This window comes from Vicugna pacos, chromosome 9 (assembly GCF_048564905.1).
Source record: "Vicugna pacos chromosome 9, VicPac4, whole genome shotgun sequence".
NCBI lineage: Eukaryota > Metazoa > Chordata > Mammalia > Artiodactyla > Camelidae > Vicugna > Vicugna pacos.
In genome coordinates this window covers 49,898,013-49,924,932 of record NC_132995.1, presented here as the reverse complement: position 1 = coordinate 49,924,932, position 26,920 = coordinate 49,898,013, and the positions used below count along the sequence as shown (strand labels likewise).

The 26,920-nt window shown below is 44.5% G+C and overlaps 1 long non-coding RNA gene across 3 annotated transcripts in view; it reads left to right on the top strand.

Moving 5' to 3' along the window:
* The window catches only part of LOC116281945 (uncharacterized), a 522,270-nt gene extending 503,241 nt beyond the window's left edge, over positions 1-19,029 (top strand). For all 3 annotated transcript variants that reach the window (XR_012076303.1, XR_012076301.1, XR_012076302.1), the window contains one exon: positions 18,918-19,029. This is a non-coding gene — a long non-coding RNA (uncharacterized lncRNA). The remainder of the gene's footprint in view (positions 1-18,917) is intronic.
* The last annotated feature ends 7,891 nt before the right edge of the window (positions 19,030-26,920 follow it).

The following is a 26,920-nucleotide window of genomic DNA, read 5'->3' as shown; positions in this document are numbered from 1 at the left end:
TCTGTGAATCTGTCTCTGTTTTGCAAATAAGTTCATTTATGCCCTTTTTAAGATTCCACATATATGTGATATCATATGATGTTTGTCTTTGTCCATCTGACTTAATTCACTTAGTATGACAATCTCCACGTCCATCCATGTTGCTGCAGACAGTGCTATTTCATTCTTTTTTATGGCTGAGTAGTATTCCATTGTGCATATATACCACAACTTCTTTATCCAGTCATCTGTTGAAGCAAGATTTAAGTTGCTTCCATGCCTTGGCTATTGTAAATTGTGTCGCCAGAAGACATTTTAAGTGCCATGTTATCAGTTTTCCCCTTTAAAGAGACAAACTAAGATAGGGTTAATTATTGAGGTTGAAAGGAGGCAACAGAATGGCTACAGAAAGCCAACAGAGAAACAGCAAAAAATAGGTCTTTTCTTATCAGACAAAATCAAGCATAAGACAAAATTGAGAAAGATCGTGATGGAAGAAGGGAGGAAAAGGAGGAGGTGGAAGAGGTAGAGGGAGAAGTGAGATGGAGAAGAGGGAGGTGGTGGATGGCCCGTCTTAGGGTTTTCTAGAAGCCCATGCTCTTTCCTTCATTCCCTTTAAAGTCAGATTTATTCTCGAATCATCTGAGCTGGTCTCCAAATGCCCTAGAAGTTATAGCTGCCACTGTTTAGGGGAGGCATGGGCCCAGCACTGTGGACGGAGCTGCTGTCTCTGTTCTCAAGGACCTAGCCATGGGGGACTACCTTTGTGGAACCTCTGGCAGATATCCTTGTTTTCATTGCGAAGAGTGGTTTCTCTAGGCTGGACATGTATTAATTTACCCAGCACACACTAGGGGTGCAGGGAAGGGGTGCCCACCCCAAGCCCTCCTTACCCCACACTCCTATATGGAAGCAGCATTGGGTATCTACTGGTGACTTTGAACTCTCATGCCAGACACTGGAGCAGTGACTCACCCCAGCAGGTCTGTACAACCTGTGTAAGTCCTTTGCCTTATCCGCCGCTTTCTCTCACCCGGGAAGGGATCCCAGCCCACTGAGTGCAAACTCTAGGCCAGGTGCTGACCATCTCAACCTATGACAATCCAACTAGGAGTTTGATGTGTGTTTCTTCTTATTTTCCTTCTGATAAAATCAACCAGTTCTTTTAATGGAGAGAAATTGCATAGAATCAGGCTTAATCTTATTATAGAATTGATATACTTTCAATCTTTAATTTTGATGTGAAAAGCAAATAAAATCATGAATAAAAGGAAAGATGGAAAGAAATACATACATGCACACACAATTATGAGGATTTGCCTGAGAGTAGGGTAAGAAATAAGAATATTTTAACCCTGAACAGTTGCTCCAATAGTGAATATATATTCATTTGAGTGTCCAAAAAGCAGTATTTATATGAAAAAACAATAATGCAATAAAGCATGGTGATACTAAAATATTATTCTGAATATAAATTTATAATTTTGAATATGTAAAAAATATAATTTGGTCAAGTAAAAATGTAAGTAATGACTGCACTTAAAGTTTTTGACTGTAAAAATACTTTAAGAACATTAAAAATAATTTTAAGAAAAAAAATTACCACCCACTATTCCATCATCCTAATACATCTATCTCCACTTTTTTTGGTGCCAATTCCTTTCCATCTTTGTCTACATGTATATATTTACATCTTAGATTTATAGTACAAGTCTTACTTTGTATTCTGTTATCTCTGTATCTTTCATCCATCTGTCTTCAGAGTCATAATAAACACCACATCTCAGCTTATTCACGTGTTCCTCGGGGAAATATCTAAGCACCCTCGCACCCTCACTTGGTCAGTGTTCCTGTTTTAATCATGAAAGGACCATTTTCCTTGACACTGATGGGAGCATTATTACTTTTTGTGTGTGTAATTCTTTGATGAATATCTGTTTCCTTCTGGGGAAACAGAAGTTCCTTAACGTATCATTTTCCCACTCACTGTTACGTTCCCTAACCCCTGGTAAATACTCATTAACCATTTCTTAAATACATGGTACACAGTATCTCACCATGTTGATGCTGCAATGGTCCTGATATCACACCACTGATAGTGTACACTGATTTGCTTCAGAAGTGTTTCTTGAATAAAACATACTGTGCATCTTTAAGCACCTAGTTTTAAGATTTTTAATTTATTTTTTAAAAATAGAAATGAGATAGATAATTATGAACATTTCATGATGCTTGGTGCATCTGACCATAAGGTATTTGAAAAGCTTCAGACCCACTTACAAACAATGTGTGAAAATGTAACAACAAAGTCATTTGGAGCCTTTAGGTTATTAGGATGGCGGAATAGTGGATAGGAGGTTTTTTTCCTTAAAATGATTGTAAAAATAAAAATGTATCAAGTTAAGCCTGGTTAACTTAAAAATATTAAAAATTATACAGAAGACACTTCCTAACGTCTATAAGCACATCATACAAAGATGAGCACCATGAAGCTTCCCTTCCAAACTAGGTTTCACATGTGTGCATTTAGAGATAGGTCCTAATTACGTAAATTCTGAACTGTAGGACTTACAGATTTTAATATTCTGGCCCCCTCCATTTGTGCTACATACTGGTAGTTTTTAATTCTTCTGATCACTTAGTTTTCGTCGCTATGTATAACTTGATTATATGGGTGAGTTGTAATTTGATATTGCCCTACTACCCGAAGATTATTTCCAGTCCTTTCCTATTAACAAATATATTGTAGCAACGCATGGCTTTTGTATAGACAGTCGATTACTCTCGGTAATAATGTTCTATTTTTTTCTATTATATATATATTTTTTATTATTGAAATATAGTCAGTTTACAGTGTTGTGTCAATTTCTGGTAATGTTCTGTAAAGTCAGAACAAACACTGAATTAGCCGACACTGACCCACCGCTCCTAGGGGGCACGTCGTGTTAGGTTCCTATGAGCCTCTGGTCACAGTATTTTCATCAAACGATCAATGCATGACTTTGTTTAATATGTTTCTGATTAAAGACACCTTATTTGATATCTATTATGGATTCATTAACATTGAGCTCACTGCCAGTAGCACTGTAACTCATGCCTGAATGAAGCTTGTCTAACACAGCTATTTTCTCCCTAAGACACGTCACCACCGGCTTGCTCTTATAAACACTGGACAGCACTTCAGCACTGTAACTGGGGGCCATTTAGCAAAATCAGCCACAAAAAGCACCAAAATGTAAGAGTCATGGCACAAAACAGACTGTGAGAAGGACACTGTCTACAGTATGAGCGCTGAAACAAGAAGGCAGAACGCCATCTTGTGTGACCTCAGCTGGAATCAGGTGCATCAGGGAAACTGAATTTTGTTGCTGCTCTGCCGTTTGTCCCCTGTTGATTACACGAGCACTGCAGGTATTGATTTTGGAGTTACTAATAAATTTTAGTGAAGAGGCAAATTCACAAATACGGAATCTGAATAATGAAGACTGACTGTACGTCTTTGGGGATATCACTACATACATCCTTGGGATGAACACGAAATGAAGCCCAGCACTTGCATTCGTCGAGAGCCCTGGAAAGGGAGTGCTTAGCAGCCATCCCATCAGAATAAGGTGGAGAAAGTCTGGTCCGGAGCATCTTACCTAGAAAAGTAGATGTTAGAGAGGACCTTCCACCATGACTATTTTCCAAGACCTTCTTAGCCAGTCCTTTTAGCATAGTCTGATCTGGATTCCAGTCCCAGGCAGGCTGCTGCTTATTCGAACCACCCTGATTCCATTTCTTACCACGTTGAGCCTTGTTTTTCCCATCTGTAAATGGGTTAATCTTAGAACTCACCTCACAGGGTTGTTGCAGGAAATGTTTGAGATAAAGCTTGTGACAGGGTCACCAGCAGGGTCCTGGTCAGATTCAGTAAAGCCATGGCAACAAGGGAAGAGAAAACCTTCAAGGTTAAATTTCTTCAGAGTAAAGCCGAGAGGTTGGGAATGCAGTTCTCCTGAAGACTGAGTTCGTGGCAGTTAGGAGAGTCCTCATTTTTATCATTCAAGACAGCCCAAGGGGATTTATAATTAAGATTTTATTTCAAAATCCATGGAGCTTTCAACCACCCAAGAAAGGATGAGTGTCCACAGTTACTACATAAGGATCAAATGTTACCAAAAGGTCCCCTTTCTGTTTCAAACCCAGTCTCATTATCAGTTGGCTCCAACACAAACGTGAAGGTCTTAGAATTTTTTTCTCTCGGATTGCCACGTGGTATGTTCTCTTTTGTCCTCAGCATTGCATTATCTAAAGAGTCAGCTGAAAACCAATGTGGTGATGCAGGAGAAACATCACTGGATTTTGAGTTGTACTGACCCAAGTTGGACTTCCTAGCCCTTTCTCTTACTCTTTATGTGACTTTTAGAACAATTGCATTATCCCTCTGAGACTCAGTTTCCCATCTGAAAGATAAGCTTGATAACGCGTGATTTGTACTTTTGTTAACGGTTGTCGGTCAGGTTACTTTTAAAGGCCCTCGCCTGGTGACAAATGCCTCCTAGGCACTAAGTAATCGTAGCCATCGACAGACTGTGTACATTGTCTGCGCATCACCAAAAGTCACTCCCACTAGGATTCTTATAGATTCCCCTGTAACATGCCGCGTATCCGTTCACATTTCCAATTTGCTTCCTCTTTTTCGATCTTGCCCCCTCTGACAAAATGGGACTGACTGTATCGCAAGACAGAATCTTTACTTGGAATCTGAACCTTCAGCAAGAAGCAAAATGTATTGGTGCGTGAGTTAAGGCAATGCATTGACTTCCTCTCCCTTGAAATCTATTTCAAAAATCCTAAGGGAAGCAGGACTCTAACAGGATAATGGCGGAGGGATGACATGGAATTGTTACAAAATGATGACTGTTTCAGGGCCAAACTGGAACTGAACCAAAAGGAAAAAGATATTCCTCCTTGCTTTCTCCTCAAAATCAAGGAAGCTGTTCGACATAATTATTACAAAACCCCCATCCCAGATACTTATAACGTAATATCCTATTTCAAATAGTCTGTTGAAAGCTAGACTGAGGGTTTTTTTTCCCCTTGAAGAGCTAAGAGGTCCCATCTTCTACTAGTTAATAATTGAACGATTCCAAATTTGAGTTAGATAATTAATGTTTTTAAAATAATATATTTATATACATGTGTGTCCATGCACTTATGTACTTGCATGCATACGTGTGTGTGTTCACATATACACTTGTGCTCAGAGCGACATAAAGATTCATCTGAGGGGAGTTAACAAGTTGCCGTTGGTGCCGGGGCTACTTGATGATAAAGTGGTTGGTTTATTATTTATGTGTGCAGGTTTTTTTTTTCCTTTAAAAAGACTAGGAGAATTACACCAATGCCCCTTTTTCTCGCTGTGATGTTACACTAGAATGATGCGAGATGTTACAGTGGGGAAACCTGGAAGAAATGTATGTGGGGTCTCTGTGTTTCATGGATTTACAGTTTTCTTAAGATGGAAAGTTTGGAAAAGAGACGGAGAGGAAAAGGAGAGGGAGGGGAAGGGATAAGAGAGGAGAGATACAGCACATCCTTGAACCTCCATCTTCTGCTTCCAGGTGGTCACGCACATTTGCCTATAACACGTGCATTTCACCCTACATGTGGCCCACATCTTCTCAACCTCCAGATCTGAACTAAACCATTGCCTCCTCAGGGCTGTTTTCCTGGGTCCTTCAGTCCTTAACCTTCCCTGTTGAACAACCTCACAATCCTCTCTATTCAGCACACCCCTCATTAGTTAAATGAGATAACTAAATGTCAATTGATGCGTCGATATCTGCCTTCCTCAGGGAAGCCCGCTGAGATCCTCTAGGGTCCGTCAGCCCTCCTGTTCTGTGATTCCATAACACCCTGCATTTCTTGGGGATAGTCCTGATTGCACGTGCAATTTCATCTTCCACGTCTGTCGCCTGCAGCAGGGCAGGGGTCCTCCCGTCTCCCATGGCATCTGAATCTAGCACAGTGCTGGCCCAGAAAAAAAACATACAATAGAATGTGATGGTTAAAGCATTAGCAGCATTCCTTCTCTGTGGGTGGGACTTCTGGCTCTATTATTCCCGATCCCTCCTGCTAGTCCTTTGCACCCATAAGATGCTCCCTGACTTCTCCCAGTCCCCCTCTCCCACTGTCCTGTGATCCAGGACCCATGGTGACCAGCATCTTGCTGAATTCTAATGCTCTGTTCACACCATTGCTCATGTGCCCACCTCTCTGGGTAGCTTTTATCTATTCAAGGGCTGAGATGATATTTTATAAATCTCTGCAACTCCAACACCCAGAATGGTGTCTGGCATCCAGGAGACATTCAATAAAGATGCCAAGGGGACCAACTCCTGTTTTGTGCATTTCCTCTACTAGGCATGGCTATACATACTAACAAGATGCGGGTATTACTGGCTTGATTTCCCAGCTTGTGGTCTCAGGGATCCTGGTCTTGGGCGTGAGTCTCCCGGCTTGAGCAAAGCAATCTCTACAGTGGTGACCGTGTGGCAGACCCACCAAAGGACTCAGACTGGAGCCTGAGGAAACTGGCGCCATGCACCCTGGGCAGCAGTGTCCTGCAAAAGACCCAGACTGAGCCGACTGACACACGCCCAGGGGTGAGAACGCTGGCCCAGGAAGGAGCTGGAATTCAGCACTGAGTAAACAAGATGAGCTCAACGCTCCTTTGAAGGGCTCTGCAGAAAGTCAGACACCAGGACTAGTGGCACAGATACCAGGAGTGAGCAAGTGGGTTTGGAATGGAGGCGCAGATCTGGGGTCTGGGGAGATTCCCTAGGCTCCAGCGGTCCTGGCAGGGGCTGGGTGTGGACTCCGTGGTTGAGCCCTGGGTGGGAGGGACCTGCACCGAGGCTTAGGGGGACTGGGCGGGAGGGTCTGCCCACCCCTCACCCTGCACACAGGGAATCCTGCCTGCCTGCACGGCCCTGCCCTTTGACTGCTGAGCAAAGTTCTGTCTCCGCCGGCCTGGGTCCTGGGCGGGCGCAGCAGCCAGGAGGGAAGAGAGGCTGCCTTGCTGCTGGCTAGGTCACCCCAGTGTAGGGCTGCTTCCAAGGGGCTGGGGAAAGGGGAAAGGGGAAAGGGGGAGATTTTTAAGAGGAAAAGGGAGAAAAAGAGAAGAAGGAGGGAAAGAGTTTTGCAGGCTTAGAAAGTGAAGGGTCCGGAGTGGCTGTGGATGTGGGAGCTGGGGATGGAGGGAACCGGCATTTCAGAGGATTGCTTAGGAGCTGCGTTCTCCTTGGTCTCCAGAAGACAGAAGAAATGATCTGTCTTTTCTTTCTCAGTTTTCTAGGAATTTTTTTTTTTGACTGCCGGACAAGGCTTCTTTGAAATGAGATTTCGTGCAGTACTGTGCCACATGGGACCCCAGTGTGTGTGTGTGTGTGTGTGTGTGTGTGTCTAAGTATGTCTGTGCATGTGTGTATCTTTGTGTGTCCTGGTGTCTATTTGGGTTTATGTCTGTGTGTATCTGTGTGTGTGTGTGCGCGTGCGCATGCACACGTAAGTGTATTGATCTAGACAGTAAATTCAGACAGGGTTCATTCTGGACCCAGAGGGCTGAGATTCTCACCCCAGCACTGGCTCTCCCACCCCTGTGACCTCACAGAGCTGCTCACCCCTGCTATGACTCAGCTGACTCACTGGTAAAATGGGGATCATCACAGCACCCCAGCAGTCATAGGATCGCTGTGAGGATGCCTTAGGGAATCCACAGTTGTACCACGCACACAGCAGGCACCCACCCCGGTCAACGTCAGGCACCAGCACGTCTCCCCCAGTCAGCAACTCTGGGCACAGACGCCTGTCTTGTCTAGCACTCTTACCTTTAGGGACTGAGTCCCCAGTTTGCTGGGGACTGAGGGGTCTTCTAAGACCCAAGACTCTTTGGTTTAAAACTGAGACAAGAGGGGTAGGGTATAGCTGGGGGGATAGGTAGAGCTCAGAGGTAGAGTGTGTGCTTAGCATGCGTGAGGTCCTGGGTTCAGTCTCTAGTACCTCCATTTAAAGAAAGAAAGAAAGAAAGAAATGAGTGAATAAATAAATAAATGGCAAACCTAACTACCCCTTCCAAAAAAAAAAGCTTAAATTTTTTAAAAAAATTTAAAAATGTTTTTTAAATAAAAATTAAGCAGAATAAAACTGAGCTAGTCCCAGGCACACAGGAGCAAGCTGGCCACCCTGTCGATCTTCGTCCACCCCCGTTCCCGAGTCCATTCAAGGTCTGTAGGTAGCAAACACTTGAGCATTACTGGTTCTCGGAGCTGAGAACTTGCCTGACTCCAGGGATGATTATTTAACTCTTGCTGGGCTCTCCGTGCATCAGTGTCTCTGGGCCAACCCATTGCCTAATGTCTTCCCAGAAATGGGCCTGGTGAGGGCCAGGGGCATCTGGGAAGGGAGAGAGGTGGGGTGGGGGGGATGGGGCCACGCCGAGGGTGACTCAGCGCTGAGTCTGGGGGCTTTGTCACAACAAGCTCACCTTTCCCTGGAACACCCAGGCCCCAGCACCGCGCCCCGCCCCGTGCGGTGAGTCAGGCTCAGGTGGGGAGGTGCTCCTACTGCCAATCAGAAAAGGGCTCCCTGACACCTTCCCTGTGGGAGGGGGCAGTGGCCAGGACCGCCGGCGAGGTCCTGGGTGAGGCCGCGCCCCACACCTGTTCCCGCCTGGTCCCCCTGCGTGAGGCGTCAGCTCGGTCACTAGAGCCGAGAGCCTTTGCTGCTGTGAATGAGTCGTGAGCAGAGGGAGCTGCCCTCCCCATCCCGCTTTTGCGGGGAACCTCCCAGTTTGGGTGATTTCTCGGCCCACATCCTTCTAATCAAAAATGTGACTGGGAAGCTTCCAGGCGCATTTGAAAGCTGCTAAGAGAGTCAATCATAAAAGTTCTCATCACGAGAAAGAAAAATTGGGGGTAACTATATGTGGTGATGGATGTTAACTAGACTTCCTGTGGTGAAAATTTCACAATGTGTAAATACGTCAGTTAGGGGTGGGAAGAGAGAGACTGGGATTTCAAAATTGTAGAATAGATAAACAAGATTATACTGTGTAGCACAGGGAAATACGTACAAGATCTTATGGTAGCTCACAGAGAAAAAAATGTGACAATGAATATATATATGTTCAGGTATAACTGAAAAAATGTGCTCTACACTGGAATTTGACACAACATTGTAAAACGATTATAAATCAATAGAAAATGTTTAATAAATAAATAAATAAATGAATAAATAAGTTAGTACACCTGAAATTAACATGTTATATGGCAGTTACACCTCCATAGGAAAATCTGGTTGTGTTATCTGCTTACAAAATATGCTCTATAGAGTCTGAATTCCTTATGCTGGCTCCCTGTCTCCCCTTCTCTGTCTGGTCTCCATTACTGACTGCTTCCTGAACTGTCCAGAACTGTCTGCAGTCTGTGCCTTTCCCTCCAGCAGGGTGTTCCTAAGTCCTTCTTCCACCTGCAGTCTCTTAGTCTTCCCTCAAACCTTAGTTCCAGCATCACCGCACTCAGGAGCCTTCCCTGAATCCCCTTGACCCTGGCTCTAATGGTCCCAGCACTTGGCAGTAACTTGAGCACGCCTCCCCACGTGCACATCTGCTGGGGTTTCCAAACAGGAAGGCACATTAGAGTTATCTGGGATTCTGATTGGAAAAAAAAAAAAAGTGAGATTCCCAAGGCCCAGATCCCAGACATTTTTTTTTTGAATCTGATATATTGATCTTTATTTTTTTTTCTCTGTGATTTATCATAACATTTTGTGTATATTTCCCTGTGCTATACAGTGTAATCTTGTTTATCTATTCTACAATTTTGAAATCCCAGTCTATCCCTTCCCACCCTCTACCCCCCTGGTAACCACAAGTCTGTATTCTCTGTCCATGAGTCTATTTCTGTCCTGTATCCAGACATTTTGAGTCCATAAATCCAAGCTGAGGCCGAGGAGCTGTATTTTTTAACACATGCTCCGGCCGACTCCGATTCAGGTGTTTCTCGGGCCCTACTTTTAAGAAACTGCACATTACTGGAATTATTTATTTCTATCTGGCGACCTGCACCTACCCAGCCCTCAAAGGTCGAGAGCTCTCAGGAGCAAGAACAATGTATTGTAATTTCTGAGGCCCTAGTGTTTGGCCCACGTACAACCGATGCTCAGAAAACATGGTGACTGATTCCGTTTAGCCATTTTGTCTGTAATTACTTATTATGCAATGATTGTGCACAACTTTGTTCTAGGCATGGGGAGAAGCAAAAGAAAGAAAAAGAGATAAAAATTTCCCTGCCCTTGTGGATAAAGGAACAGATGCATGAATTACGAAGACTAGATTCCGAGTTTCCGAGTTTTAACAGTCATGAATCAGGGCTGTTGCTGGCTGGTCGTTTGGTGTCTTCGTGGACACTATATTATCAGAGCTCAGGAAAAACAAGAGATAAGTAATACAAGAAAATGATTGCTCCTGCTTATTTTTTTTTTTAGCAATAAGGAAACTGAAGGTCAGAGAGGTTGAGACTGACTGCTTAGGACAAGACTACTCACCTGCAGAATCTGGATTCAAAGACTGGCCTGAATTTTAGTTTGTCTCCCCAGGATTCATCACCTTCATGGCCTCACTCCTCCAAGCCAGGAGACAGGAGCCAGAGCCTCTCCGGAGCTGAGCGAGTGGGTTACCTGGGGCTATGCTCTCGCTGAGAAACTCCTCTGTGGTGCTACCTGGGCACTGTGAGTCCACTGAGCCGGCGGGGGGAGGGTGTACCGGCACAACTCTGCTTCATGGGAGGAAGCGGATGTCATTCTTCACGCTTTCATCACGACGATTTAGAGCAGAGGAGGCTGGAATGGCTGCACGTTGGCACAAGAAATCAGAGATTAATAGTAAACCTTGAAAATAGAGAAGCATCTGATTTGGGCTTTTCCATCGACAAGCCCAGTAACCCAGAGGAAACTATTAACATACAAATAGACGGCCTTCCCATTAAAACAGCGGCCGAGGGTTCTGGAAAAGACCTCTTCACGCAGAAAGCAATTATGACTGGAAATCGAGTCCGATTTGCCGCAACCTTGGAAAATCAAAATGTAACCACTCCTAATCGTGTAGACAACTCTGCTCTGCGGGGTTGGGGGTGGGGAGTGGCCAGTCCTTTATTGCTATTACGATTATTTCACTCTGAAATCATTCCACTTCGTAAGCGCCAGATCTTACTGACTTGCATCCTCGGCTCAGAGAGGTAACAGCACAGGGCAAACATGTAGTAGTCACATACAGAAAAAAAAATCAGCCTGTCTATCAATAAATAGGGTTTTTTTGGTCAGATTTCCAGAGGTTAATAGGGTTGCTTAGCTGAGATGCCGCTCAAACCAAGAACTTCTAACTGAGCAGATATCACATGAAGTGTCTACACCCTGTGAAAGTCAGATGCTTCGGCTCTGGGCCCGCCACTGTCTTAACATGACCAGAACCTCAAAGGCATAGTTGGGTCTGGAGATGACAGTTGAGACCCAAGGCAGTTGGAGGCTCCAGGTAAAAACTAAATCATTCTGGAAAACATGAAGGTTTTCTTCCAAGTGGCTGTGGGAAAGGTAGCAGACAGGGATGCTGACATGAGGTAGTAGACATGCCACTCCGACACCCTCGTGAAAAGGGCAGGAGGTTGGTGACATGGCCTGGGATGACGTCGCACGGGTTGAGGAGTGAGGATTCCTGCTGCACCTTCACCAATCACCAGGCAGCTCTTCCGGGACGATATACTTTACTTTCGCCAATGGTGCAAGTTCCCATCCTTTGTGCTGGATGTCCCGCACTCTCCGATCTCTAATTACTTTTTAAGAGGAAGACCGACACCTTGCATGTGACCTAAGCCGCCCTCCGCCTTCGTCTCCAGCAGAGCTGGATGCCCGTTCCCCTACGTCCCTGTGCCCCGGCTAACTTGGCCATCTCTACTTCCGCAGACTTGCTGTACTCCTCATGCTCTGGGCCTTTGCACGTGCCTTTCCCTCAGTCTGGAACCCCATTCTGCTCCCATCTCCCGCCTTTCATACAACATACCTAGTTAACCACTGGGCTGTGTGCACTCATGACATCTGGTCCTTACCTTCAGCACCTGTGTCTGTAATTATAAACTCACTTGGGTAACCAAGGCATGAAGGTCATGTTCTTCTCCCTCGAAAGGGTACCATCCAACAAGGCTTGCAGTTCCTGGTGAATTCTCAGGATCCAAACTATTCCACAGCTCAGTCAAGATGTCCTCCCATGAGAATGTCCCCAGCTCACAAAGATACAGAGAATTTGTAATCAGTAATAGGCACTGGAAAGAAGAGTAAGTAAGGTCATGTTTTTAATTCAGCTATTGAGATTTTTACATGGAAAATGAGCTGAACTCTTTTGTATTTGCAAGGGAGCATATTTTGGGTTAGATTGTTCGGAATCACCCTGCTCTTCAAGTTAGGAGAAATCTCATAGTCCCCAAACCCTGAACATTTAATCTGTCTCTTGTGTAAAATATTTAATACAGATTGTCTTAGATGATTTTTAACTGTGTGCTTGAATTAACCACCATCTCTCTCATTAAAGATAAGTTCCTAGTGGCAGAGGATGACTCTTTTGGTATCCTCCAAGAGTCTGGAATTTACTTCTTTTCTTTTTTTTTTAAATTGAAGTATAGTCAGTTTACAATGTTGTGTCAATTTCTTGTGTGCAGCATAATGTTTCAGTCATACATGTACATATGTATATTTCTTTTAGTGTTCTCTTTTATTATAGGCTACTACAAGATATTGGCTATAGTTCCCTGTGCTATACAGTATAAACTTGTTTATCTGTTTCATGTATAGTAGTTAGTATTTGCAAATCTCAAACTCCCAATTGTGCCTTCCCATCCCTGCCCCCCACTGGTAACCATCAGTTTGTTTTCTATGTCTGTGAGTCTGTTTCTGTCTTGTAAGTAAGTTCATTTGTGTCTTTTTTTTTTCAGATTCCACATATAAGTGATATTATATGGTATTTATCTTTCTCTTTCTGGCTTACTTCACTTAGAATAAGATTCTCCAGTTCCTTCTATGTTGCAGCCAATAGCATTATTGGAATTTAGAAAGAGTTGTGTGTGTGTTTGGATGGATATCAATGGGTGGATGGACGGGGAGATGGGCAGACAGATGGGTGAATGGTTGGAAGCTAAGGGCAGAGAACAACTGACTTGGCACACCAAGATAGAATGAGATCATAAAGATATCGGTCAAGCCCACCTTTGGTGGTTTGGAAAATACACTCACAAATGATTCGATGCTCCTCCTTTCAAGCAGGAGAGCCTAGTTCTCCCTTGTGTGTAGACTGGAGTTAGTGGTCACTTTCAATTACTAGAATGAAGTGGAAGTGATTGTGGATATCTTCTGAGACTGGGTCATAAAAAAGCCCTGTGGCTTTTTTCTTGATCCATCTCTTGAGTACCTTGCTCTAGAGGAAGCCAGCTGCTATGTTGTGAGGACACTCAAGCAGCCCTTGTGGTGAGGAAGGAGCTCAGGGCTCCAGCCAACAGGCATGTGCATGAGCTGTCGGGAGGCAGATTTACCAGCCTTTGCTGAGCCTTCAGATAACTGCAGCCCCAGCCCTCAGCTGCACTGCAACCTCCTGACAGATCTGAGCTAGAACCACCCGGCTAAGTTGCTTTCAAATCCCTGATCCTCAGAAACTACGTGAGATAGTATGTCTGCAATTTCAAACGGCTACGCTGTGGGTAATTTGTTATCAGGCAGTAGATAACTAATACACCACCCCACTCCTGAGCTCTGATACCACCAAGCTAGGCCCCTGACAACGACTCGTACAGTATTGGAATAAATCAGGTTACAGAACGCACCTGAAGTCAGCCCTAGGTCTTTTTCTATTTGTTCAAGTGTAGTGTGATTTTGTCAGAATTAGAGATTCAGTTCATACAGAATTCTTTCCCCTTCCTGACTTACTTGTTTTTTTTTTTTAATAGAATAATGTGGCTAATTGCATGGATTTGAAGTTGAACAAATCTGGGTTTAATTCCTTTCTTTCCTATTTATTACACAGTGAACTGTTGGAAATTTATTTATCTCTTGGAGATCAGATGTTTCTCCGTGAAACAGGGAGGGTCATAGTACTTACTTCATAGAGTTGCACAATCCAGGGGCATCAGGGTTTCATCAGAATCCATTTAGATAAAGTACCTAAAACATTTAGCATAGTAGCTGGGACCTATTAAGGATTCAAGTCATAGTAACTATTGTCTTTAATAATAATTATCTAAATTCCCTTGCATCAACAAATAGGACATTTCTTTAATTCCAAAGAATTGTCCTTTTTGAACTTAATTCTGGTAGACAACATGTTGTAACAGCTGAGTGTTTTCAAAATGTGGTCCATGGACTTCCTGCATCAGAATGATCTGAAGTGTTTGTAGAAATGGAGATTCTTAAAACCAGTTATCAGGCCCATAGGTTAGTATCTTGAGGATGGGAGTAAAGTACAGGGGCAAAAATGGGAATTGGCATTTTTTTTAACAAGCTCCCCCAGGAAAGTTCTAGAATCACTGTAGTGGAGGAAAGAAGATTCATCTCAGAGCTGGAGGACCTGGAGTGTGGGTTGACTGCTGACATTAACTAGCCAAACTGAGTGAAACTTTGCAATTCCCAGTTTCTCATCTGTGAAAGGGAAACCCGAATCTGCCTTCTCTACCTTACAGAGCAATTGTAAAGATCGCCTGAGATAATGAAAACTTTTAACTGACTTCTGTCTAGTTGTGTACACAGTTTATAAAGTGATTATATCCACTTTGTCTCACTGAAGCTCAGGATCGTCCCATGAAGTCAGTTTTCCTCCCTGTTGATGGAGACAGAAGCTAAGTCTAAGTTACATGGCTTGTCCGGGCTGCACCGCCACAGAGTTAGTGTGCAAACCCAGGTCTGGACCACAGATCCAGAACTGAACTAAAGTCAGGGTGCTATGGCAGAGTGCTATTTCTGAGTGTCACTTTAGCTAAGACTGCTGCCTTGGTTACACTACCACAGACAGAGAAGAGAAACCTAGTAAGAAGAATCTCTACATCCCAATTGCCCAGATTATAATTATACATGCAAAGAGCAATAATTATTTAAAAACAAAAACTGTGAGGTCACTGAAATGCATTTCCTTAGCAACACCATTAGAGAATGTATCGCTCTTGGTGTGTCAACTATTTCTAAATCATGCCCCACTAAATTCACTCATCTTAAATTATAAACCTGAGTAACTTCATTAATTGGCTTTTTCTGGGTCATGATTTTGTTCTGTCTAGATTTATGCAAAAGAAAAATATTTGGAAAATCATTTGTGTTCCTTATATGCTTTATGAGTGAAAGAAAAGGCTTCAACTGAACGGCCTATGATTCTATTAATAAGATTGAGCGTCTGCTACGTATACTATGTGAAATGGCTGGGTGGGTTTCCACTGAGTTTGGAGGGTGTGCCTGGGAGGGTCTGGCTTAGACTGTAGGATGCGTATAATAAATAGATCTTTGGGTGTCAAAGGCAGGTGACCTTCCTAAAGGCAGTCACACATCCTCCAGAGTAGCTGAAGAAGCAGCAGCCTCTGCGGCCAGGAAAGACAAGCCATGAGTACTAGGTTCTTTGGGAAAGGGGAAAAAATGCTTTCAAATACGAGCTGAAATCTGAAGTCACAAGGTGGGACACTCGCCACTGTCAAGGCTGATTGGGAATGTGGTCAGTTCTCACATGGCAACCCAGGTCGAGAGCTTGAGGACGAGGTTAGTACTTAATAGAAGTGTTTTAGGTTGGGTTCCCCCCAAGAGGAGAACTGGATACAGGGGTTTGAGTGCAGGTGGTTTATTTGGGACGCGGTCTCAGAGGCATCGGTAGAGAAATGGGCATGTTTAACAGGGGACACAAGAAAGCCAAAATGGGGTTCCTGAGTGTGGAGGTGACTGGCGTGGGCAGCTGGGGCTCCATCCAACTAGAGGCCTCTGAGGCTGTGCAGAACACACTCCAGAGTTATCCCACCCAGGGACAAGGAAGCTGGGGGGCTTTATCCTCTAACTCCCATCCGTCATGGCTGTTTGCGGGATGTTAAGACCCTGGCACCTCTGACCTGCCCTGAAGTGTCCAGAGAAGGTCCTTAGGTGGGGGACGAAAACAGGGATACTTAACAGCTAAAAGCCCTCAGCTAGACTGACTCCTTGCAGAGTTTCCTATAACCCAGAGGGTGAGCTCGTAGGTGATGAAGATGACGGTACACTGGTAACAATAGCCATCCACCTAACACCTGCTGTATGGTGGTCCCCATGGAGATACGTCTGTCATGTATCTCTTTCAGCCCAGACAACAACCCCGTGTCAAAGACATTAGGATTCGCATTTCCCATGAGGAAGGGAAGAGTCAGAAAGTGTAGGTTACCGGTTTAAGTTCACATGGCTGACAAAGGAAAGCCCAAATCTGACCCCAGGCCTTTGATTCTAGAACAGACCTTCCCCATTGAGCATGTAGTAAATCCAGATGTGTATAATGCACAAACTGAACACACATAAAGAGCTCTTTTTGGCTTTCAGCACTTCCAAGTGATATTTTTCATTGACTTGGATCTGCCTTGATTGTTTTCTGAAACCCACCCCTTACCTGTCCCTCTCACCTCTAGGCAAGGCTGAAGTGTGGTGTATAATACAACATGGATACTTTTTAGTCCCAGATAATATATGATGTCGACTTTGTGTATATAAAGCCTCGGGAAGTCCATACAGGAAATTGGGGGCAGGTCAGAGAGGCTCAGACAGCCTGTCATTGACTCCTGGAGGGAACAAACAGTTTCCCTCACTCTCTGCCACACCTCCCTGCCTTGGATTTAACAGAAGCTGCTCAGTGTAGCTTCATGCAACATCTACTTCTTTGCTGGGCTGGTTCACGACGAATAGTCTCAAAGTGTCAGCAAGCATGTTGGGCTTCCCACAAGGTGTGAACGATGCAGATGTTGGTGGGATGAAAAGGACACGATAAGCTGCTTCCTACCACAGGAAGCCTCTGTCACTCACCGTGGGCTCAAGGTTGATGGAAAGAAGAGTTAAAAAAAATTAACTAACTAAATAGACAGATGGGGTTTGAAATGCCATGCAACTGTGTTTTTCTAATTCAGTCACTCTGAAACGCTCAGGTAACCTTGTCAAAGGAAAAAGGGTTCTCTGGGGCATTCAGTTTTTCATCTCTAAGAGGTTCAGCCACTAGCATGCATGGCTTATCTCCTTGAAGGCCTAAAACATTAGAATTTGGAATAGTTAAGATTTGCCCTGCAGTAAGCTGTCATGGCAACTTCTTGGTTTCTCTTCTTCCCGACCCCTGCCCAAGGTCCAAGGGGGGAACAGAAGCCATTTTTTCAAATGGATCAATGTCTGAAATATTGGCTTCCGTTTCTGAAGAACTCACTTGTGAGCTTGTTTGTCCAGTTCTGTAGTTCGAATTAATTTCACCCTTCAGGGATTCGTCGGCATGTTGACAGATTCAATGACAAAAATGGAGTTTTATTGGAAAGGGTGTTAGTCAGGGAAGCCAAGGGCTCAGGGGATGGTTTGGTAATGGGCTATGGAGACTTCCTTCCTAGGTCACTGGCTCAGATCTAGAACCTGCTTGGCAGTGATTGAAAATCGTTACCTCTTGACAGCTGCCTGACAGGTGGCCCGTAACATGTTGGTACCCTATTCCTGCGACTCCTTCTAGGCAGAACAGTCACATGACAGGAGGGACACCATGGATTACATGGCAACAGAGGTGCTGAAGTGCCAGTTTGCTTTCTCAATAGCTTGTCACTTATCAGATTAAATAGTATGGCCCACCAAAAGATTCCAATGCTTGCCTCTCAGCAGTGGTGAAACCTGATTAAAACCAGAGGAAAAACTGGGACATAATTAGAAATGATGGGTGGTAAAGTTACTGCATCTTGCTGGTCAGCTGCTAACAGCTGAGCTAGACCATCTACATGTTTCCATAAAAAAGACCAAAAAATCATAAAAGGCCAGAAGGAGCATCAGGAAAACATGCAGGGAGAAGCCCCAAGTAGAGTGACTGCAGGAGGAAATTTGGCAGATTTCCATCTGAAGGGCCCTTAAGGGACATGCAAGGCAAAGAGCCACATGAGGCCCATTCTGGGCGGGCTGGCGCCATGTTAATTCCAGCGTGGCCGTTCTCAGCTGGGGCGCAGTCGCTGCATCGCAGCTCCGCAGGAGTCCGTCCTTAATGCAGGCTGGGCCCAGATAATGAGGACTTGACTCTTAGTGGGGGGGGGGGTTCCTTCTTTCAGTGGGCTTAAGCCAAAACCTTTAAAATCATTTTAATGTCATTTTTCTTTTTTAATGGGACATGTAAGCACTAGGAAAATTATAGCATTCAAAGGGTTTCTTTGGACTTTTTTTTTTCTTTTTGTAATTGCCTTTTAGAGGGTAGAACTTTTAATTCATTCTGAATGTTTCCCTCTGATATGAGGAACCCGATGCAAGCCTCAGATTCTGAGGTAAGTTCCTCATATTTTCCCCTAGAAAGACACTCGGGACGCTCACTAGTTTGAGCTCAACATGTGTTCATCCCCCGTAGGTGATAAGCTGCGGGATTTCCTGAGAGGTGAGAAGATTTATCCACTGCTGTTGGCCACAGGAAAGAGTGCTACAACCACATAAGAGATAAACATATTGTCACATGGCTGATTAATTTGCAGACAACACCACCAGCTGCCCATCTCCAAGAGCATGGCACCCTTCAAAGTACACCTGTATGAGACTGATGATCTGAAATGTGGATTATTGCCTTATGTTTGCTGCAGTAGAAACATGAACAACTCCCCAAATCTGAGTGGTTACAAGCTTTTTTTTTTTTTTAATATTCTTGCTGCCAGGTCTCCATGTTGGCTGTGGCTTAGCTGGCCTCGACCATTTTAGGACCCAGGCAGTAGGGGCAACACCTGGAGAATGTTCTTCCCATCACAGAGGGCAGGAGGTTAAGAAAGGTGAGTAGAAACACGCAGAACCTCCTACAGCCTTGACTTGACCCAGGATGTGATCATTTCTGATCATGTTACATTGGGTGAACGTGATCAGGGGATGGTGGGCCTGGGGGAGAGGGTTCATTTGTTGGTCATTAATATAGTCACCCAGAGTCACATAACGTAAAATCACATAACTTGAAACTGGACAGGTGATATTCTTTTATTGACTTAGCGCACATATATGACAACCTCGATGTCACAGGAACTTGTTACTGTATCAAGGTGAGCACAGTACATTCATTTTATGGTGTCACCCTCTCAACAGAACTCCGAGGCAGGTACTTATTCCCATTTTACAGATGAGTTGATGGGAGCCTGGAGCAGCAAAGTACTGTGCCTTGGCTTCAACACTAGAAAGTTGGAGAGCTGGCACTTGGAGCTCAAGTCCTCTAGCCCTGAGCCTGTGCTCCTCTGCAGTCCTGGCTCTGTGCTCAAGACTGGGGGCGAGAGAGGAGGGCAGTGGTCCCCGTGTGCAGATTTTCAGTTGGCTGGGATTGTCCCAGGAGGAGAGAGGATTCTATTCTGGAAATGAGTTGAGGACATTGGGCTGAGTCTGGAAATGGAAGTGGTTGATCAAATTTGATAAGAAGGGGCATGGGTATCTCCATCAGAAGAAACAGTAAGTGCAAAATACAACAATTCCACAATGTCCCAGGGTACAAAGAGAGCATTTAGCCTGCAGCACCAACATCCCACCTGGAAGACGTTCTTTGATTCAGCATCCTCCCTGCTCCATCTGCAGCAGTATGGCTTCCCAGTTTTTCCCAGCTTTATTGAGACACACTTGACACACAACGTTGCACAAGTGTACTGTGTAAGATGTGATGATTTGATGCGTGTGTGTATTTCAAAATGTTTACCAGATCAGGTTAGTTAACACATCCTTTCTTCATGTAATTATCATTTTGTTTGTCGTCATTGTCGTGGTGAGAGCATACAGTTGACTAGAGTCACCATCCTGTAATTAGATCCCCCAAAACTCAGTCACCTTATAACTGAAAGTGTGTATCCTTTGACCAACATCTCCTCATTTCTCTCTCCTCCCAGCCCTTAGCCCCCCAACAACCACACATTTACTCTGTTTCTATGAGTTTGATATTTTTAGATTCCACCTATAAGTGAAATCGTATATACAGAGTTTGTCTTTCTCTGACTTCTTTCACTTGGCCTGACACACCTGTGCTTCCTGCTTCTAAACTCATCTTATATGGCCTCACTGGATGGCCTTGAGGATTCCGGCCAAAACCCCTGTCTGGATATTGGGTGTCGTGAGGTTAGAGCTGCGGGCATGGTCGGTGTTGGTATAATCGGCATGATCACTATTTTTTTCTGGGCTGCAGTGCTCCTGAGCTCCGGAGGACACAGCACAGAGCACATGGAACCAGGAGATGTGATGGGACAGGGGCTAGGATTCCTTTCCCCAGCTCTGGTTAAAAGCCATCCGCTCCACGAAGGCTTCAGTCGTCCCAGGTCACGTTCTCCTCCTTTGATGTTCGTGGGAGGATTTCCTTCACTGTGTCTCTGCATCACCTGCATAGAGAACCTTTTCTGCTAGACTGAGAAATTGTAGAGGGCTCTGTCTAGGTGCTCTGGGGCACAGCATAAGGTAGTGTCTATAAGCAGTGTTTTGAAGCCCTGCCACATCTCTGCGCGTAGGTGAAGGTACGTGCTAAGCCCATGGTCCTCCATTTAGTCTATTTCTGTAAGACAGGCCTTTGGGGTTTTGGTAGGGATCACATTAACTCTGTAGATCACTTTAGGTGGTATGGACAATTTAACAACATTGTCTTTCAATCCATGAACAAGGTCTGTCTTTCCATTTGCTTCTGTCTTCTTCAATCTCTTTCCTCAATGCTTTGTAGTTTTCAGTGTATGTAGGTCTTCACTTCCTTAGTTAAGTTTACCCCTAAGTATTTTATTCTTTTTGATGCTCTTGAAAATGGGATTGTTTGGGTAATTTCCTTATCAGGTAGTTTGTAATTAGCGTGTAGAAACACAGTTGGTTTTTGTATGTTGACTTCATAGTCTACAGCTTTACTAAATTTATTGGTACTAATGGCTTTTTTTGTGTGGAGTCTTTAGGATTTTGCAAAAATAAAACCCCAAAAAACAGGTATAAAATTCATAAGGAACCAGAGTAATTCCCCCAAATTATTCTACACATTTAATAAAATATGAATTATAAAATCTAAAGAACTTAATCACTGAAGTTGACAAAATTATTCTCAAATTTATTGGAAAAACAAAAGTGCTGAGGAAGCATTTTAAATCAAGTGGAAAGGATGGATGACTCAATACAAGGCACTGGAATATTGACATCCAGGTCGGGAGGGAGGCTAATTTAAATCTCCATTTCACACAGTATTCAATGATGAATTTCAGTTGGATTAAATATCTTAAGTTGAAATGCAAAATTTAACTTGCCTTTTTAAAAAATAGGAGGCTGACTTCATGACCTTGGAGTGGGAAAAGATTTTTTTGTCTAATGCTAGAAGTTTATTTTATCTCTACAATTTTTTACCAAAACTTTTGGAAAAGACCGAAATTATTCCTACCCCTAAAACCAAACTCTTCTCAAATCTGAGGATAGTCATTTTCCAGCTGTTCATTTTTGAGAAGTCAAAATCAGACTATGAATTGCTTGGAGTCCCCTTTTTATTTTATTTTATTTTATTTTTCTAAATTTTTTATTTCCACAACAAAAGGGGGCTGCAGCATTTACTGTGAGAAATACCTCACTGGGCTCAGGGCTCAGTAGATAGCTTAAGTTAACTAGGAAACAGCAGTAATGAGGAAGGGTTTTGCCACTCTCCATTCTCAACCCTTCTGGTGGCTTTTAGAGACGTTTCAGGGAGCTGACTGTGAAGCTGTGCCTTCCTCGGGTGGGAGGTTCGGTCAGTCTTACACTGATGTCTCAAGGCTCCTGAGCTGTACATGTGAAAGCAAAACAAGTGATAAGTGAACAACTAATAAGAAGCATGCTAAAACAATGGTTTAAAAGCAAATACATAATTAGAACTATTGACAAAAACGGGCAACTGGATACAGAAAATGTGCACATACAGGGAAAAGATTTCTCAAACAAGATGTACACAGCAAAATCCTTCAATGCAATTTTAAAAAGCTAAGACTTTTCAACAAAATGTTAATATAGAAATCTACCTACTAAGAAAACTATTACTCTTATATTACATCTAAATATACAAATCATTCTGGCATAGTAATAAATGAGAGCTATACAACCCATTGCAGGGTGGAGGGAACAGCCAAAGGATAAAATAAAGAAAATTTTAAGACAAGGAAACCCAAACATTTGACCAAAATGTGGCCTTCATATCCCTTGTTGACTTACAATACTTTCTTGGTTATTTAGCAAACATAGGTGTCTGTCTCTAAACTTTCTCTTCTGTTCCTTTGATCTATTGGTCCACCAAATAAAAGTGGTTTCTTCCATTTTATCACAATATTCTGGTGCCCTAAATCTGTGCTGTCCAATAGGGTAATCATGATCACACGTGGCTGTTTAACTTTAAGGTGAAATTCGATTTCCTGGTCACACTCACCACATTTCAAGTGCTCAAAAGCTACATGTGGCTAGTGACTACCATATTGAATAGTGTAGTTATAGAATATTTCTGTGATTACAGGAAGTTCTATTGGACATTGCTGCTTCAACTTATAAATTTATTTTAGGGCAAGTCTCTTTTCATTCTTCCTCATCTTTAAAATTGCTTTGACTCTTTATTTTTCCAAATATATTTTAGAATAATCAGGGAAATGTAAATTAAAACAACAAAGCTATACCATTCCACAGAAACTAAAATGAATGTGTTATGTGTACCAAAAGGCTAAGTCTGAACAGAATGGGAGTATGTGAGAAGCCAGAGTTGCAAAAGGAACATGTGTGTGTGTGTGTGTGTGTGTGTGTGCATGTGTATGTGTGTGTGTAGGTGTAAGGTTATGATGCAATTTAGGCAAATTTTTAAGACACCCCCCCAAAAAACTATTCTGTTTATTGTTTATGGATCATAATAATAGCTAATCTTCATAAAGCATTTATTTTTTCCAGACTCTGTTCCAGGCACTTTCGGTGTGTTAATATTAGACTGTTGCACCCGAGATTAATTTACTGTCATCTACCTTATTTAACTGAGGCATAGAAAAGTTAAGCAATTTGCCCCAGGTTACCCAGCTAGTTGGTACAGAGTTGGAGCTCACAGCCAGGCTGTCTGGCTTCCAAGTCTGCATTCACAGCCACGGTGCTATCCTGGAATCAGACCAAAGGACACTCACTAGACATGCATCAGAATGTTTCCAGGGAGGGAGAAAGTACAAGTGGGCTGTAGGGATTTACCTTCTATACAATGTGTTATGGAGAGGGAGAGAGAGAGGTCGGGAGTAGGGGAAAGAGAGAGACAGAGAGAAATTGAGAGAGGGATGAGGATGGGAGATGTGAAGGAAAGATAGGACAGGATACTAACATCAGTCAAACTAGTTTAGTGGGTACGTGGCTGTCTGTCATTTTCTGTTTGCATATAATATAAAAGACGTTTTAATTAATAAAGTAAAAAATAATGCGTATCTTGTGAGATGAAGTAAGGCTTCCAGGACTTGCTTAGAATCTGAGATCTGCTAACTAGGCTCCCATGTTGCTGAGAGTTACCCCTTCTGTTTTGTTGCACGAGATAGGAAAGCTGGAGGGGTTTTGTGAGGGACACAAAGCCCGGTGACAGGAGACACAGCTGGGGGAGTCTTTGGGCGGGACAAGGGAGGGGACAGCTGCTGCAGGGAAGCTGAAGCAATGACGTTAAAAGAGGATTCCCGAAAATCCTCTGGTGCTTGAAGGAAACCCCTCCTTCCATTTCCCCAGGAAAGTGTCAGTGAAATCTACATTTCCCACGTCTTTGGCTGTCAGATTTCTATTTGTTTTTGGCATGTGGGGAAGAGGTGAGACTGGCCTCAGAAAGACTATAGTGTCTGTGATGTACAGCCCTGGCTGGTGAAGTTGTGCTCAGGCTACAGGTACAGAGCATCTCTTCTTGGCATCCAGAAAGCCTTGACCACAGTAGTCAGTGTTATCAGCCAGCATCACTTCCCATGGAGGCCTCTTCTCACCTGGTGCTTTGTGTCCTCCGATCAGTCCGGCTCAAGTTTCATGCTGATGTCACCTTGCTCCAGTGGTAGAGCTACCTGTTTGCCTCCCTGTCCAAGCATCCCAGGTGGAGAGCGTCTTTGGCTGTCTCCCTGACGCCCACTCACGTGTGGGGTTTTTGTGTACGCGCTGTCCTGGGAGCAGACGGGTAGGAGTGGCAAGATGGGGCTGACACAGGCAGGTCCGGGGCAACTTAACCGTGTGAATGGCGGACACCTGCCAAGCACCAGGAGAAGAGGAGCTGGGTTCATCCAGGGGAGGGAGGGGAAGGAGGGTGAAGGAGGCAGCTTGGGGGAGGTCCTCCCTCCATCCTTTCCCTGTAGCTGGTCTGTACAAGGGACCCGCTGCCCCTGCCCATTGAGCCCCCTCCACTGCTGATTTATGGCTTCTTTTCTGTGAGCTCATCAGTAATCACAGGCCAGCAGGTTCTTAATAAGCAAACACCCTGAAAGGCGCAGGCTAGCCTGGCTCTGCCAGGGCCCCTCCTGGAGCACAACAGTAGGTTTCCAGATTCTGGGACTGTGGCTGGCCTGCACCTGCCTCCAAGCCAGCAGCAACTCTTGTGCTGCTCTGTGCAGTCTAAGTATGGAGCTTCCGGGCTGTTTCCACGCAGGCTTATTTCCAAGCCAAATAGCTCGAGAGACGAATGAGAAGATGCTGGGTTTTAGTGTATTTTGCGACCAAATTAAGCCTTGTGAGCCCCACTGATGAGTGCACCATGTGAAAGCTTCCCCTCTACCTAGGCAGGGCTCTGGGGCCAGCTGAAAGGTGAAGGCACCTGTCACAGCCCATCCCTTTGGCCACCAGCTCCCAGATCCCTCTGCACCCACGCTCTAAAGCCTGCCTGGTAGTTTGGATTCGTAGAAGAGGCAGGATAGACTGGTGGCAGAGAGCAGCCTCTGGGGGCAGACAGAACCAGGTTAGCGTCCACCTTTACTGCAGGTCCTCAGTGGTTAAGCTTTCTGAGCATCCTTCTGTTTAGCAGAATGGAAACTTTCCCCACTTTGAAGAGTTTCTAAAATTGGAACTAAAAAACACACTCAAGTGGCTAGTTTCCCTCCTTAGGCCTGTGGAGGACCATGACTTATGTTATTTTCCCATTTCTCGGACTATTCTGTATGTTGTAAAGTCCACCGTGGATAGTTAACAGGGGTTTGTTTGAAATATATTTACTATTAATGAAATGGTCATGGATATGTACATATGGGTGTTTTAAAATCTTCTCCATCTCAAAACTAAATACATAAACATATAAATGAAAGATATATAGATCATTTGTTTCATTTACTGGTGCTATATAATATATATGTGTGCATATTATATACACACATATAGTGCTACATTTACATGTAGAGGATATATAATTTCTATATATATATAAAACTTAGCACTGTGGCATAATGAATGGGGCTCTGAATAGACAGGCCTGGGTCTCCCTATTTGCTCTAACATATCTTAGCTTTGTGACCTTGATTAAGCAAGTTAATTAACCCTTCTGAACTTGCTCTTGCTTATTTGGGGGAGACTTTATGCAGAAAGGTTCTAAGGGCTGGAACCAGATTATCTGGGTCTGACTCCTATTCGTGACTCATCTCTTTGTGCCTCCGTTTTCCTGGCTGTAAAATGGGAATAAGACTCTTCCCTACACATAATGAGGCTGCAAGGAAGAAACGAGCTGTAACAGAAAGTCAGGGAATATCAAGAACTTAAATCATTGCCTGAAAGAGAGAGATTAAAATGGCTATAAAGTGGGAATGATAATGAGATCCCCCGAAGACGGTCGTGGGGAGGAAGAGAGGAGACCGGGCCTGAAGTCCCGGCGCGGCGCTGTGGCCGCTGAGACTCGGCTTCAGGGCGGCACGCGGGCCAGGCGCAGGCTCACAGCACTGGGGCGGGGGCCGGAGGCCAGGCGTGGGGGAGGCGGCGGGCGGCGGGCGGCGGGCGGCGGGCGGCGGGCGGCGGGCGGCGGGCGGCGGGCGGCGGGCGGCGGGCGGCGGGGAGCGGGTGCCGAGGTAGGTCCCCGCTCTCCGCACAGCCCACACTCCAGGAGGCGGGCTCCTGCTGCACACCGGCCCGGACCATTTTGCTGAGCCACCCCTGGCTGCCAAAAGTTGTTCTAACCAGAGCTCTTTGATCCGCAGCCAGTCCTTGGGCAACAGAGGCGAGGTGCGCTGGGATCCGGGCGGGGCCCTCGGGTGAGGCCGGGCCCGTCCCGACAGCCGTGCCAGCGCCGGGTGGGCGAGGCCCCCAGCCAGGAAGGCACAGGCTCAGGCCTATCAGAGCCACCCAGGGCTCCCCCGCCGGGCGCCCGGCCCCTCCGTGGTGGGCCCCGCACTGTCTCCCGTGACACAGAAGAAAGGAGGGAAGAGGACAGAAGTTGAGGAGAAGAAGGGGGGAGACACCAAGAGGAGATGTGGGAAGAGAGGCAGGGAGAGGAGAGAGAGAAAAGGAAATGCCATCGCAACAAGCATGGTCTCCCATCCAATGTCATGGCCTTTTTTTTTTTTTTAAATGGAAGTATAGTCAGTTTACAATGTTGTGTTAGTTACTGGTGTACAGCAATGTGATTCAGTTATACACATACATATATATTCCTTTTTCATTCATAATTGTTTTCATTATAGGCTGTTACAAGGTATTGAATCTAGTCCCCCAAACTACAGTAGGACCTCGTTGTTTATCTGTTTTATATATAGTAGTT